Source organism: Miscanthus floridulus, chromosome 8 (assembly GCF_019320115.1).
Source record: "Miscanthus floridulus cultivar M001 chromosome 8, ASM1932011v1, whole genome shotgun sequence".
Classification (NCBI taxonomy): Eukaryota; Viridiplantae; Streptophyta; class Magnoliopsida; order Poales; family Poaceae; genus Miscanthus; species Miscanthus floridulus.
Genome location: NC_089587.1, coordinates 219,567,522 through 219,583,776, shown reverse-complemented (window position 1 = coordinate 219,583,776; position 16,255 = coordinate 219,567,522). Strand labels below are relative to the sequence as shown.

The window sequence follows — 16,255 nt, the reverse complement described above, 5'->3', positions numbered from 1 at the left end:
GCCAGTGGCACCGGTGAGCGGCTAGACCCCAGCGGCGGCGAGGAGGCTCGTCAGAGGCGGCCGCGGCAAGTGGGTAGCGTAATGGAGGCGGTCGCGACGAGCGGGCAACACGGGTGCGGCGATGGAGAAGGAGCGAGACGGAGTGGGAAAGTCGTCGAAGCGTCTAGTTTTTTAGAAATAGTAGAAGTCGTCCGATAGCCTGTTTCGGGAGGCCGTATCGTATCGTGGATATTTTACGTTAGCTGGTTTGGGTGTGGAGAGAAAAACACTGTTTCTTTTCTGGCTAAAAATTTACGATTATTTCGAGCGAGCGAACAGGCTGCTAAACCCAGGAATCAAGCAAATCCTCGCTGTACACCCATCATTAGCGTTAATTAAAGCTACACAGACGTCTGAAATTAAAAACATACACGATATATAGTAGTAGTGCAGCAACTACTAGTAGCAAATTAATTAAAGGACTAACGGAGGACGACGTACGTACGGCTTTTATACTGTACCGTACAATAAAGACCTCTCTTGAAAAAGTGCCGCGGTGTCGTGAAAAAGTACACGAACCTGCGTGGTGGTAGTGTACCGGTGGCACACGCTGTTGTTTCGCTGCATGCATTGAAATGTCAGTTGGGCTGGGCTCTCAACACATCGTAGTTTGGGATTTGGTTGAAGACGAACCAAGCATATAATATACCACACATCCGGGCCGGGAAAGGCAAAATCCGACGCCGAAATTTCGTCGCCAGCCAAAAGCCTAAAAATAGGGCGTCTTTCCACTGCGGCAGAGAGTTGAGTTTGACGTTTGACCATGCAAAATGGCTGGAGCTGTTATTGGCTTTTGCATTTGCCTTCGTCCCCGCGAGTACAGTCAAAAACAGCAGGTCTCGTGAATCGCCCACAGAAAATCAGAAACAGCCCACGTTAGCTACAAACTGCTATCTCCACCTCCTAGCCTGTCCATCGTACATTTAGGACTTCTTTTCCTTTGACATACCATTAGGAGGTATGAACTAGTAGCACGGAAGATCTAGGTGGGTTTAGTGAATGGGTGTAGTGTACCCTTATCAAAATTATCCCTAAGTAGCTCAGAGAAAGCCCAAACATTAAGGGTCTGTTTAGAACGAAGGAATCCAAAACACAGGAATAGAAAAAAACGCAGGAATAAGTTACGATGAAAAGTGAAAAACTACGGGATTTTCAAAACACAGGAACAGAAAATGTAGGTTGTTTAGAACACATGAATTTATAACATAGGAATTGTAACATGTTAGGTAAATATGGGTACTTAGAAAGTATTAAAAGCACCTAACCTCACGTGAACAAGAATCTACTTTGCGCTGGCTGTTGCTTCTCTCTGTAGGTCAGCGCTTTGTCTCGGACTTCGCGATAGGAAGAGAAACCATGAGATCAGAGTGGATTTTCTGATTCCTGCGTTTTGAGATGGCAAGCAAACCTTTCCTTAGGAAAGGGAAGTTGTAATCCTTCATTCCAAACGGATGGTGACGTCAGCAAAACAAAAGAATGCTATTCCTTTAAAGTTCTTACGAGAAACCTTGCAATCCAAACAGGTCCATAATTGAAAGCAAAGTCATTCTCAAGATTGGTTGAAATAGCTGATAATGTAGGGTTTCTAGTAGCCTCGGATTAGTCTGGTGCTCTGGTCAGGAGAGCACCGGACAATTCGTTATGGGTGTTCTGTGAATAGTAAAGTATTAGTCCGTTGGCACCGAACAAGAAGGCAGCGGATAAAGTGCTTCAGGTTACTGAACCTAGGGCGCGCTCCTCACGGGATTAGTACCCGCGGTGGGTCACCGATGCGTCAGGTGCCCACCAAAGAGCTTCCAGGGAGCATTTTTCTTACCGAGGCTGTGTTTGGCGGGGAAAGAAGCCGGTTTGTTCGACTTATTTTTTTAGTCAGAGCAGTGCTTTTTTCTCACAGTATTCTAGTATAAACAATATTTTTTAGTATAAACAGTAAATAATTTATACAGCCGAACACTCGGCGGATTAGTCTGATGGCCTGCACCCGACAATGCACTCTGTGCTGTATAGTAAAGACTACTTCTGGAGCCAGCCGCTGGACACTCTGGATTAGTCTGGTGCTCGGTCCAAGTGGCACCGGAGTGTCCGATGGTGTTTCTGTTTCTAGTGAGTGGGTTTCAAACGGCTAGTTCTTGGAGCGGGGATATTTATGCCCCTTCGTATTGGACATGCATGGGACATCTCTTGCCATTTAGAACAGTGACATACACCTATTCGAGAGCAAGGGAGAGCTCAAGGCTGGTGGAGTAATTTGGATTTCCTAATTACAAGATTAAGGACTTTCATTAGTGCATAGGAGTAACAATTTTGCATTCATCTTCCCCATTAGGCTTGTTTAGGTCAAAAGTGAGAGTGTATGCTTGTTACTCTTAGGTGATTGACATCACCTAGACGGCTTCCGTGGTATCGAGGGGTTTGGTGATCTCTCGAAGGAAATCGTAAGAGACTCAAGTCATGGTAAACAGTTGCAGGTGATTCATTATGTCGGAGTGGCAAATAATCAACCCATAGAGAACATTTGGTCCTTACGTGGATCAAGGGGGAGCAATACCTTGCAAGGTGCTCAAACGAGGACTAGTAGAGAGTACCGACTCTCTTACCTTGAGAAAACATCGATGTTTTCCTAACCCTTCTCCTTTACATTTATGCAATTTATATTCATGTTTTTATATTCCTAAAATCACCATGCTAGACTAAGGTTGTTGGAACTAGGTTGCAAAACTTTTTTTAGCACGCTAGAAAAACTATTTAGGCAGCTAGGGGTGAAATAGGCTAAGCGATATGTTTTAATTTTGTGATAATTTAGATTAGCTTAATCCTCCATCTCTTGGGCATCTTGATCTTTTTAGACATGTGTTGGTTACCCTGCACGGAAATTATTCATTATAGATGAACATATTTTGGTGAATTATTAGTGAATTTTAAGACTTGATGCAACCTATGAGTTCAAACCTTTGATGTACGTATATATGATCTCTTGGGTGTATATGTATATATGATAGATGACTACGGTCTATGGTACATAGAATATGTATTTTGTTTGTGGATAGATGGAATTATGAATGCTTGTGAATTGTGATCTATATTTCAAATTGATTTTATAATTTTCTATGATGTCTACTTAAATCTGAATGTGATCATACCTGGTACCAATATGGTGGGAACATTTACAATTTTAAAAATATTTTTACAAGCACTTTATGCTAAAGGGTCATCTCTAAAAGTCAGTTAATAAAGCGCGGTTATATTACATTACATAAACCGCCTGTGTAAACCATTTACACTATCGGTTTTGTGTAAGTACGCTTGCTAGCGTAAATCAGCATCTGGCCATCAATGTAAATGGATTTATGCTAACTGTTCTCATGCCGACGCCGAGTGAAATGTTACCAATTTTATTGGTTTGCACTAGTGGTGGTTCATAAAGCCGTAAGTAGAAATAAAAAGAATTTGTCTACGACAAACTCAGGTGTTTTAAAGCCTCCGATCACCCGAGTGACAGAAGCGTTTACAACACTCAAATCTCATATCTAGTAAAAATCAGGGTGACAGACCATAATCAAATACCCGAAATTTAATACCACAAGATCTATATCTAAGGGACCAGATAAAAAACAAAGGATCAATGATAAAAAAGAATAAAAATTCAAAAAAAAATTTACCAAAATCAATTCTATCAAAGGCAAATCGGAAGAAATTCAAATGTAACAAAAAAAATCAAGCAGATAAAATCAAATAAAATTTGGTAAATTATTTCTATGGTAGGCAAATTGGAAGAAATTCAAATAGAAAACCAGAGAAAACATACAAATCACAGAATGCAGAAATATACAAATGTCAAATGACAGATTAATTCTATAAAAGGCAAATTGAAAGAAATTCAAATAGAAAATAAATAAGAAATACAAATTACAGAATGCAGATAACCAAATTTACACCTAGTAATACAAGAAATTTACACTTACATAGTCAATGTAAATATTGCAAACAGAGGACTATAATAGAAAGATAACACTATAAAACACCACATGAACAAAGAAAAAGATGTATACCTGGACACTTCCTGCTTGCACTAAAGAATGAGCATTCACACTAATGTACATTTTCCTTCTGTACAAAGTACACACATATTTCAAACAGAACAATAATAAGTTAGCATGGACACTAAATGTGCACTTTACTTATAAGATAATGCAGATCTAAGAGCATAGACAGCAACATAACAGAACTTAAAGCTGTAATGTATATTACAAACCAACATAAGTACCATATTATAGAACGAGGTTCAAAGTAACTTGACAATATAACAAGACTTAATATAGCAACTTAAAAACAGTTTGAACTAATCAATGACTAGAAAGGAAGACAACCATGCCCATACTAGAGATAAAACTCAAATGCTTGAACATACATTAAGCATCTAGTCAATCACTAAGAGGCTAGATCTTCATGCAAGGAAGGGATTGGAAAAGATCAACATCTGCAGATCGTTCTTCAATCTTGAGCACACAGTAGAAACATATATCTTGACCATCAACTTTGAATGCACAGTCCAGCCATCAACTGAGCATCTTCAGCATCAGGAATCAGCACATAAATAGTACTACTCATTGAATCCAAACAATACTTGTACTTTAGAACAAATGATGGGCCACGATTCTATCTAACAATTCGTGTAACTAGCTTCACCATGTCGCCACTGGTCAGATCCTTTACAGCAATAAGTCTAGGATTGATCTCTAGGAACTAATTCCTAATTTCTCAATAACAAACAAAGAAACAACTTCATTTGCCAAAGTATTAGCAGCACGAAGAGCCTATACAAAAGAATGGAGGGACATTAGGATACCAAGAAATAGATACAAAACATTACACATGAAAAACAGTCCATACACGACCATGGAAGATTAAATGGCATGTAGGGTTAAAGCCACTTCTAAACAACTTAGACACACATGCAGATGTAGGGTAAATGCCTAAACTGACATGATAAAAAGGCAGCCAAGGAGCATGGCGTCATGGTAGGTGATGACTAGGTGAGGATATCAGGGGAACAGTTGACTTGTACACTATAAATTAACCTATGGCGATGTATGTACCACTGACAAAGAGCCTATACAGTGACAAAAAATCAAACACATAAAAATCTACTAGGCAAATAGAAATTATATGATAGGAATGCACATCTTACACCCTGACCTATAATTAATAATTACTAGTACCATAATGTAATCTTGAATGAAATTACTCTAATATTCTGCAATAACACATGCAATAGATTAACTGCCAATGATTGCGATAGACTCAGGGAATCCAAACACAGAAAACAAAGACTAACCAAGTAGATGCAGAAAAACAAAAAAAAGCAGCAAAACACTCAAGAGATAGACACAAAAATAGATGAACAAAGAACAAATGTATAAAAGCACCTAAGAATGACTCAAACCAACATTATATAAGGATCTAACAAGCAAGCATCCTCTAACAATGTAATAAAGATAGCAATACCTTCATCAACTAAGAATGTTATAAAGAAACAAATACAGAGAAATTGCAAAAAAAAAAACTTACCTTAATCCTAACCAAGATATCCAAATAAGCTCTCACTGAATTCTGTCTAACCACAATACTCTTCACTTGATAAAAAACAGTGTCTTCACCAGTAGGAAACACAATAACCATGATACAAACCAGAATATAAATCTTCATGAGCAACACAATACACAGTCTGAACAGCCTCATCAAAGCAGAATTTGAATTTCTTCACAAAAAAATGACCAGCAAAATGCTTCAAAGCCCATGCAGCAACCATTACTGAATCTTCACATTTCCATCCACTAGACCTTTTAACTGCAATCAAACATTACTGCTCACCATCTTCCAGCTCAAGGAACTCAATAACATATCTAGAGACATGCCTGTCCACATAAATGTATCGAGAAAGATCCCTAGTGGTCATGATGTCAAACAACTGACAAAGAAAAATAGGAAAATTAGACAACTAAAAAAATCTAATGAAAAATAACTGCAGCATAAAGAAATCTAAAAAGAACAAAGAGAATGCAGGTAGTATATTAATAGAGAAACCATCCTCTCATTTCTAGAAAAGCAATGACAATCCAGTTTTCAGGAAAAATAGCAATCACAAAACAAAATTCAGACTTTGAGTATGACTTATTTTTCAAGAAAATAACCATGATAGTTTTTTAGACTTGCATTCAGTTTCCATAAAATTAAAATCTAGCAAACTGTAGCTACAAAAATTAGATATTTTCATTCTTTAGAACTAAAATAACTAAAATAGCAAATTTAAAAGACAACAATGTTCATAGCTAGAACATGTACAATACTAACAGGTATAAGTACTGAAATAGATAATGATCCATAGTTCACATAGGGAACTATCTGCCAAAGGTAACATTACCAAGTCACACACTGAAAAATAAAATCTAGTATTATTAGTACTATATATCTATAATCACTGACACAAAAATACACATAAGCATCATAATAAAATAATGCACAATGGTAACCTAAACTACTAGAATAACATATTTATATAAAAAATTCATTAAGGAAAAAAACATACCTTCCATAGCTTCTCCAAACTTAAAGTAGATATAGAATACTGCAACAAAGAATAATTAAAATTTTAAAATATTATAAAAGAATACCTAATCAAAATCAATTGAATGAAAAGATTAACAAAATACAGAAATCAAAGTAGATTCATTTGAAATAATTAACAACATAAAGAAAAAAGAGAACAGTTACAAAAAAGGTAAAAAAAGGGGAATGAAGAACTAAGAATACAATACTCAAACATCTGGCTACACTACAGAAAGAGATCCAAGAAAAAAGAACCTAAAAAAAGGAACTTTTAGAAAAATGAAGATGTAAATGAAGAAAAACAACAAATAAGATGCAACAGAAAGAAAAAAGGAAATGGAGAAAACGAAGAACAGATCGAAATGAAGAAACCAAAGTAAACGAAAAATTTAAAAAAAGTACAAAGGTAAAGAAAACAAAAACCTAAAACAAGGAAATGGAAATCATGAACAAAAGATGGAAATGAAGATATATAAAGAAGAGAAGAAGAGTACACAAGAGAACACTAATTCCTTTGATTCACCAAGCAGCCTAAGAAAAAGGAGGAAGATGAACAGAAGGAACTTACCTAGAGGAACCAGAGAAGACCCAGGAACCAACATGAGAAAGATATAGAATGAACGGAAGGCAACGAGAGGAAGGGAAATGGATTATAAAGACACTAAGGAGAAGTACAAAAGTCCATCAATTGAGGGACGCAAGAATAAAGGGAAGTAACTGCAGCCACGGCACACACGGATGCAGTAAATGAGCATGGGAATCGAGGAGGAAAATATCAGAGAGGGATGGAAGGAACCAGATCACCTGCCTACCAACCAATATAAGTGAAAACAGGGCCTATACTAACCCAAGGCCCAAAAGAACCATAACAAAGGCCTAGAAAAGAACTAACAAAAGAAAAAAGCCCACGCACCATATAAATAAGTCAAAACCCAAAAGAAGTCCCAAAAGAACCAAAAAATGGCCAAGTAAAAGGCCAACTAGGAAACCCACTACAGAAAAACGCAAGGACAAAATTAGAAACAAAAAACCAACATACACCAACTTAACCTACAAGTATACCCCCCTACCCGATGGCTGCCGGCTACAACCCAAATCAAAGATCAGAACAAAACATAGGAGAGAAAAGCGACCAAAAATAACAAGATGGAAGACAACGATGATCTACAACTGCAAAAACTATCAAACAGATAATCACAAATGTAGAAAGGAAGCCAAGTAAGTTGAATTACTTATCTTAGCATAAGCTTCTTAGGTAGCTTCAGCAGTCAGCATGACTGCCAGTCCATTATCCACATCTCATGAGGCATAAAACATTGTCATACTGCAAATAGAGTTCAAAAAACTACATTAGGATCAAAAAATTTGAACATAGTAGCGAAATTTATAAGAATAATGCAACGCAATTACATGAAGACAAAAAGACATGCATGATCAACAAGTGCTTCAACTCAGATCTAACACCTATTGAAATCTTATTCACCGGAAAGGAGAGCAATGACAAGGTACACAAGCACTAAGAAGGGCAAACAACAAATAATGACAGCAGACAGTAATGACATGATCATGAGCTTAGAAAACTTCTAGTAGGGAAGCTACACTAGACTGATAATGGAACAGATAAGGAACTCCCAAGAAGACAACATCATGCCATCAAGCTACCATGTAAAAAATTGAACATGCAACTTCTAATTACATGACAGACATAAAAATGTTACACCTAAAGCAAAAATGTAAAATTAACACTAGCATTATGTAAAATACAATAACTAACTGTTAAAACGACAATAGTATCAAATACAGGAACCACTTGGAGCATATACATCTTTGCTATTTGGGGACATAAACACAGAGGTAAGCATGATAAAAAATTTAGCATAGAATTAAGATTCATATATGATATAAAATTCAACCATACTAAAACTTTTGTAGGGAATACAACTATAGAACTTATACACACCAAGGCAAGACAAAATACCAACCAACCAACTATAACTGATAGAAGATAATGAGGTTAGAAAAAAGACATTACATGAAACCCAGGAATCCATTCAAAACTAACAACTGCACACTCATGATTTAGCAGGTACATCGACTCGACTTTAGAAGCTCAGATAACTGTATCAATTGGGACTATGATGCGTGAGAACAAGATAAAGAGGTAAGACAAATCATACAAAAAATTGATTCATAAAAGTAGCTGAATATGAAATCAAACAAGATACTTATGTTCTTCAGACATGAATTACAACTTGCAGGCCTGGACCATGAAACTTTGACTGGGGAGAACTACAATTGGAGATCAGACATATTTAGTAACTTAAACATCAAAGAGGTAAGGAAAGATGTCACCACAAACATAGAATAAAATGAAACAAATACAAATACATTCATAGTACTAATAAAAATTAAATGCTGCTCCATGTTGGAAAACATTCATAGTACTACAATAGAGAGTACTATCACAGTAATAGATGGACTAAATCAATCAGTGGTAGAAAGTTCATATAGCAGGCACCAGGTAGACAAAACAACAAGCATAAGGGTAGATACAGATGAGAGCACAAAGGAGACTAAAAAGATCAACTCCTGATAGAAGAGGAGATTGATGCATTCATATAGCCAGAACAATAGGAAGCAAGGGAAGGGAATAATGCAGATACAAACAGTATATACACACCACAACTAGGAATGCAATTTGACAACCATGATGATGCACACCATTTCTTTCACTTCTATGGATTCCTAGCAGGATTTGAGGTGATCATCACTCATACAGTTAGAACATCAGACAAGAGGAACAATGAGATTGTTAAGGTTGAAATGAAGTGCCACTGCTATGGCAAACCTAGAAAGAAGAAAACCAAAGGAGATGAGGAAGAAGAAATAGAAGTAGAGAAAAGAAACAAAAACACAGGGCCAGGGAGGAAAACAAATGTACAAGTCAAAACAAACTGCCCAGTAGTGATGGTGGTCAAGGAGGAGAATGGAAAATGGATAATAACAAGATTAGAGCTAGACCACAATCATCCACTATATCCTTGGGACAGAGAACAACTATTCAGTGGACATAAGTACATGACAAAAATGGAGAAAGCAATAATCAGAACATTAAACACAAACAACATACCAACAAGATAGATGATATCCATACTATCCTATTTGAGAGGAGGCGTCATAGCACTACCATACAAGAAGAAGGATGTTGCAAATTTTAGAACTAAACTAAATAGAGTAATAACTGGATCAGATATAAAGCAAGCACTAAACTACTTCACAGAAAGGAAAAGCAAGACCTAAGTTTCTTCTACAAGTTTGATGTAGATGAACATCTTAGAGTTAAAAACATATTTTGGAGAGATGCAGACTCACTGAAATACTATGCAGAGTACGGAGATTGTGTCAGCTTCGACACCACATACATGACAAACAAGTACAATCTTCCTTTTGCACCTTTTGTAGGGGTAACAGGACATGGACATACCTGTTTGTTCGGCTGCGCATTCATCTACGATGAAACCATTGAGACATTCAAATAGATCTTTCAAGCATTCACTGAAGCAATGGGTGGAAAGCATCCAGCAACCATAATAACATACCAAGACACAATGATGAAGGCAGATATAGAGTAGATGTTTCCTAACACAATACACAGGAATTGCTTATTTCACATAAAAACAAAATGCTACAATAAGAATCTGAAATGCTTTGCAAGCAATGAAGGCTTACCATAGGAGTTTGAGGATATTATAGGTAGTTCCTTAACAATAGAAGAGTTTGAAAGCCTGTGGACAAAGATGATTGTAGATTACAAACTAGAAAATAACAAGTACTTGAACAAGATGTGGGAAATGAGAGAAAGATTCATACCAGCCTACTTCAAGAATAATTTCTACCCATTCCTACAGAGCACTGTAAGAAGTGAGAGCAACAATGCAAGGATTAAGAGAAATGTAGGGCCTACATACAGCATCATAAGCTTTTTAACAGAATACCAGAGAATACTAGATGCAATTAACATAGTAGAAGACATAGAAGACAATGCAAACAAACCAAAAACACCCAAATAGATGGAATTTGGCTACAACATTAAATTACAGGCAATGGAGATGTATAATATAAAGGCAATGGAGATGTATAACATAAATATTTTTAGGAAGTTTATGAAAGAACTTAGTGCAACACCAAAGCTAAGTTATAAAGAATTGGACCAGCAAGGATAGTATGAGGTGTGGGAGAAGCAGAATCAAGTTCATAAGAGACATAAAATATGGAAGTACATAGTAATCACTGACCTCACAAATGATAGAGAAGACTACAGCTGCATATATAGGAAGTTCAACAAGGATGGCATCCTTTGTTCACATATTCTCAAGATATTAGTAGAAACAGAAGTTAGTAAGATTCTAGAAAAATATATAATTGAAAGGTGGAGCAAAAAGGAAAGGAAAATGCACCTGAAAAAGGTAGCATCAAATACAGGAATAGATGACATACTCAGGTTCAACATTCTGTCAAGAAAAGCTGCATGGTTAACATCAAAAGGAGCTACAAAGGAGGAAGCAATGGAATATGTACTTGAGGAGTTCTCAAGAATTGAGAAAAACCTTAACATCATGCTATCATCAGGGAATACTGAAATACCTGAATTAACAACACCAGCTAAACCATCAGGAGTAGCAAATGAAAATCCATATGAAGCACAAACAAAGATAATAGAACCTTTAGAGGATGGATCAATAGTACAAGACCCACTTACAATAAAGAAGAAAGGGGGACTAGAAAAGCCAAAAAGATGGAAAGCAATGGTGAAGCAAGAAAGGGAGAAAACGAAAGCATCACAACAGAAGAAGTCTAAGAAAGCAGAGACATCAAGTAAGAAACTTTAAAAATAAGTCAAACTAAATAAATACAAAAAGAAGTACACTAATATACTAATAAAATTTAACATTGTAGGTTCCAATGGAAAAAGCAAGAAGAAGATGAAAAGAACCACAACTAGTTGACAAGCTGAAGAAGATGGAGCATAACAAAAGAAGCAAAGGGAGAAGACAGAGAGAAACAGGAGCACCAATCATGATCCACAACCACTTGACAAGATGAAGAAGATGGAGCATAACAAAAGAAGCAAAGGGAGAAGACAGAGAGAAACAGAAGCATCAATCATGATTTAAATTCATAGTAGCTAGAGAAATGTAATACCAAACATTACTGTTTAGAACTTCATCCTACAGAGCATTACTGTTTAAAATTCTACACTATTATCTAAACTTCCATGTTCACATTACAATGTTGCAACCATTTCTACAGGTATTTAAGATCCTACGAACATCTTAGCACCATCTTGAGCAGAAAAGAGATAGACATATCTACACATCTTTTCCACCCTGACAAGTTCATAATAGGAACGACAAATTATGAAATAATAAAAAGACAAAAGAACTATAAACAAGTTAAAAATTATAGAAATCATACCGCAAACTAATAACGGGTAACCAAATCCTTCCTTCCAGAATTCTTCGCAGAAAAAAGAAGCTCATTTGCAATCTTGATCCTCAAATTTGGTATATCAGACTCCTTGAATAGAGTGAAAAGGGAAGAACGTGGTGACTTCCAATACTCAAGAAACATCATAACATACACTCCTGAATCAGATCTGCATAAAATATATCACAAATATACAAAATTAATACAAGACATACTTGATAATGAGAATAAACAAAAATAAAAAAGGAACATAACTTACATATTCTGAGGAGACTACCTAGGAACATATGGATAAACCACTTTATACATTTGAAACCCCATATAAAGCATGACAGGCTTCTCCCACCAAAATTTAAAATTAGGAATCTAAAATGAAAAAATAAGAAAACAAAAATATACAAAAGACTAATCAATTCGAAAACCAAATGAGACAACTTAAAATTAAATTCATACCAGTTTGTCCCTAACTTCGACCTGGTAATCAGATTGTAACACATAGTAGGAATTTAGAAAAAACAAATGACTGATCCTTTATATCAACAACAAAGACAAACCAATGATCGTCATAGAAGCATCGGAAGAACAACTGAAAAGATAAAATAATAAAATTTAGATACAAAGAGACATTACTAACAAACAAAAATATATGCAAAAAATTAAGTGCTATGTGTTAGAGAACAACTGAACAAGTTTAATGGGAATAATCAATGTAAATCAAACTATACAATGTTAGAACCACAAAAGATTGAAACCAAATGAAAAAAATACATACCAAATCAGAACGATGAAGAGGCCTGGTCTAGAGGAACGAGTGAAAGCTCTTCTCAATATGTATTCACTTGCACTATCTACATCTTTCAGAAGTTGATCCTACATAAAAATAAGAAAAACACAAACAAATAAAACCAATATAACACAACGAATAAAAGAAATTCAAAGAAGGATAACACTTACACCAATATTCAAAAAAAGTAGTGGCATTTAGAAACATCAGGGTGACCAATTAGCTGAGAATACAAATGGTAGCACCAAGCAGCCATAACAAAATTGTTCACTACGCCACCAGCCTTCAAAGATTCACTAAGAAACCAGAAACTGCAACGAACTCCACAAGACATAATAGCATCTTCACTGCCATCAATATTAGAAGAAAAAATGATATAAGAACAACGATACAACAGAAGACATTAAACACCTAGCATCAACAAAAAAATAGAAATTGAAAAGAACAATAACAAACATGATGAACACATACCCACTTTGACGTGACAGCCAAATTGCATATAGCCTTGTAATTCAAAATCTTAGACTTGTTAACTTTAAACTTGTGATAGAACCGCCCAAAATAACACGCTTACAGAGGTGCTCATCTTCCACCAGACACTAAGTACCCCAAAAGCAAGCTACAGCGGGCGGTATCCGTCGGGCACACCCGAAGGAAGAGCTTGAAAGATCCACATTTTCCCCAAGGATCCAATAATGAGAACAAGTTACAATACTTAATCCATTTCATACATCTAGGGTTCTTAAAAATTACATTATTACATTTTCAAAGGCAGAGTGCGGAATATTAAACAATGGAATAAAAATTAACATCTATCGATAAAGAATAAGGATCCGTCTGTGCCCACCAGAAGAATCCTTCACACAACGAGGGCTCCTCAAGTTAACCTACAACAGGGGTAAATAAACCCTGAGTACACATCCGACTAGTGGGAATAATTTCTTGACTCTAAGGGATATGTAAAGCTTTATGGTTTGTTGGGTTTCCTTTTTACAGAAAGCAATACAAATAGTGAGTCCTTATTTATGTTATTATTAGGAGACATGATTAATTTATTATCTAGCCATTCTATGTAAGCACCTATTCTACTTTCAAGCAAGAGTTGAGCAATCAGTTCCATTTTATCACCTTTCATCTTTTAGTTCTTGCTATGGTGCTAGACCATAGACAAGTCATACCGGAACATCGGTGATTCATGAATCTAGCTGAAAAACATACGCTCTAGTTGTGCCCCAGGCACAAGCAGGGCCAACCCATCACCCTCCTACAATGGGGTTCAGGTCCCCATCCAAACTTGGACTCTAAGCCCCCGCTCCTAAGTCTCAGACTTAGTGCGGTGCAAGGACCTCCATCATCCCCGCCTCCAATTAGTCGGTCTGAAAAGAGCCAAAACCCACGACAAGAGAGCAACAAGTCTTCCCTACATCCATACCCAAGTATGTGCTCAAGATAATAAATCTATGACTTACCTAGAGGCCAATGCAACGGCTAGTCCTTAACCAACACAGACAGAGAAAAAGTGTCACCAAGCTATGTCCTATTGGCCGTAGGACACAACCTCTTATACCCACCAATACCCAAACCATATCCCTGTCCGATCACCATTTTTCTTTCCACAATTTTATCATGAGTGATCATAATTATCACCTATTGCAATTAACGACAGGTTACTCATGCTACCGATACCCTGAGCATGGCAGCTACTTGACTTATACTAGTAGGACTCATAGGTAGATATATTTATGCATGTAGTTTTCATAAAATGCCTATAATGTAAATGCACATCATATATATATTCAGTGATTATAAAATATGGGTTATTCACCAGGGCTTGCCTTAGGTAGGCAGTGGGTTAACAAAGTCAGCACCAATAGGCTCTGAGGCTCCCTCCTGCATGAGGATCTCCTTCTTGTACTCCTCAATGACCTCCTCATAGTCATGTTCATCCACGGGCATGAACTCTACTAACTCATGATCTACATGCATGAAATGATGATGCAATACTTAATAATATGGCAACAACAACTCTTAAAATATGAATACATTTGTCAAGCTACTAAACTAGCTCTACCAACTAAGGTGCTAAGTTACCTACTATTACCACTAACAAGTATGAAGTGTGACATATATTATCTTAACAACTAAAGGTATTCTTACTCTTATTATCGATTTACTCTACATACGATAAAATAAGGGGAGCTAGCTATCTTATTTATCAACCTACTCTAGGGCTACAAAAATTACAGCAAGTACTTAAAAATCTAATAAGCCTACTATAAAAATTTCCTGGCTAAAGCTATCACCGATTTGCCACAAAAATTCTTACAACTATTGAGCTAAATAATACTAAGCTCTCTAATTTGAATTTATACATCTATCATTATCACAGATAACTGTAAACTAACTATACCAACAGATAGATAACATTTTTGTGAACCTAACAATTTTTATTTCACTATTTTTGAACATCTATAGAATGTACTCTTATTTTTCAAAGTTCAACTCAAAACTAAATTGAATAAGTATTTATCAATTTATTGGAAAATGGAAAACCAAATTCCACCATGCGGCCCAGAGCGGGAACGGCTCGGCCTAGTTCGACGTGAACGCACGCATGCACGCGACGCAACAACGTGTTCCAACATGGGCGCGGCCCATCCACGCGACGACGGCCCACGACGGGGAGGCCCGCGTGCTTTGGCTATTTTGCGAAAACAGCCCTGACCTACTGACGAATCACCCTGAGACCCATGACACTATTCCTATAGTCATCTACTTCATATATAAGCCCACAGAATAATCTGTCTTCTCAACGGTGACACCCTCGGCACCCGCGCATGCGCACCGGCGTGGTGGCGCTGGCATAGGGCGGTTACGCTGGCCAGACCAGCCCCTCCCCATCCCCAAATGTGAGCTGATGCTCACCTAGGCATAAACCTGAAGTGATGGGTGGCGACACGGTGAATGAAGATGCTGTCCCGAGTCAGTCTGGGTGTTCGGTTAACCAAAACCAATCGGTTTGGTTCATTGGTTCTTAAGCTAATTCAGTTACCTAAGAAGAAAGGACCGATCAGTTACTTTGAAAATGCGGAACCGAGGAATTTCGATTTTGGTAAATTCGGTTCGGTTTCGGTTCTAACCGATGGAACCAAATTTTTTAGGAACTAGGAAACAACACATTCAATTGCAAATTTCGGCAGCATTTTGCCTGATTTTCGTGCAATCAAAAGGGACAAATTAAACAACAATGCAGCATAAAACAACAATACAACACATATTTGTTATTGTTCTCTCAAATATTCAAGTATAGAGCAATATTCAAGCCTGTAGTAAAAAAAC

General features: G+C 36.8%; 1 pseudogene; it reads right to left on the bottom strand.

The window, feature by feature from the left end:
- Positions 1-4,775: 4,775 nt before the first annotated feature.
- On the bottom strand, positions 4,776-14,872 carry LOC136470667 (uncharacterized; annotated as a pseudogene).
- Between the last annotated feature and the right edge of the window lie 1,383 nt (positions 14,873-16,255).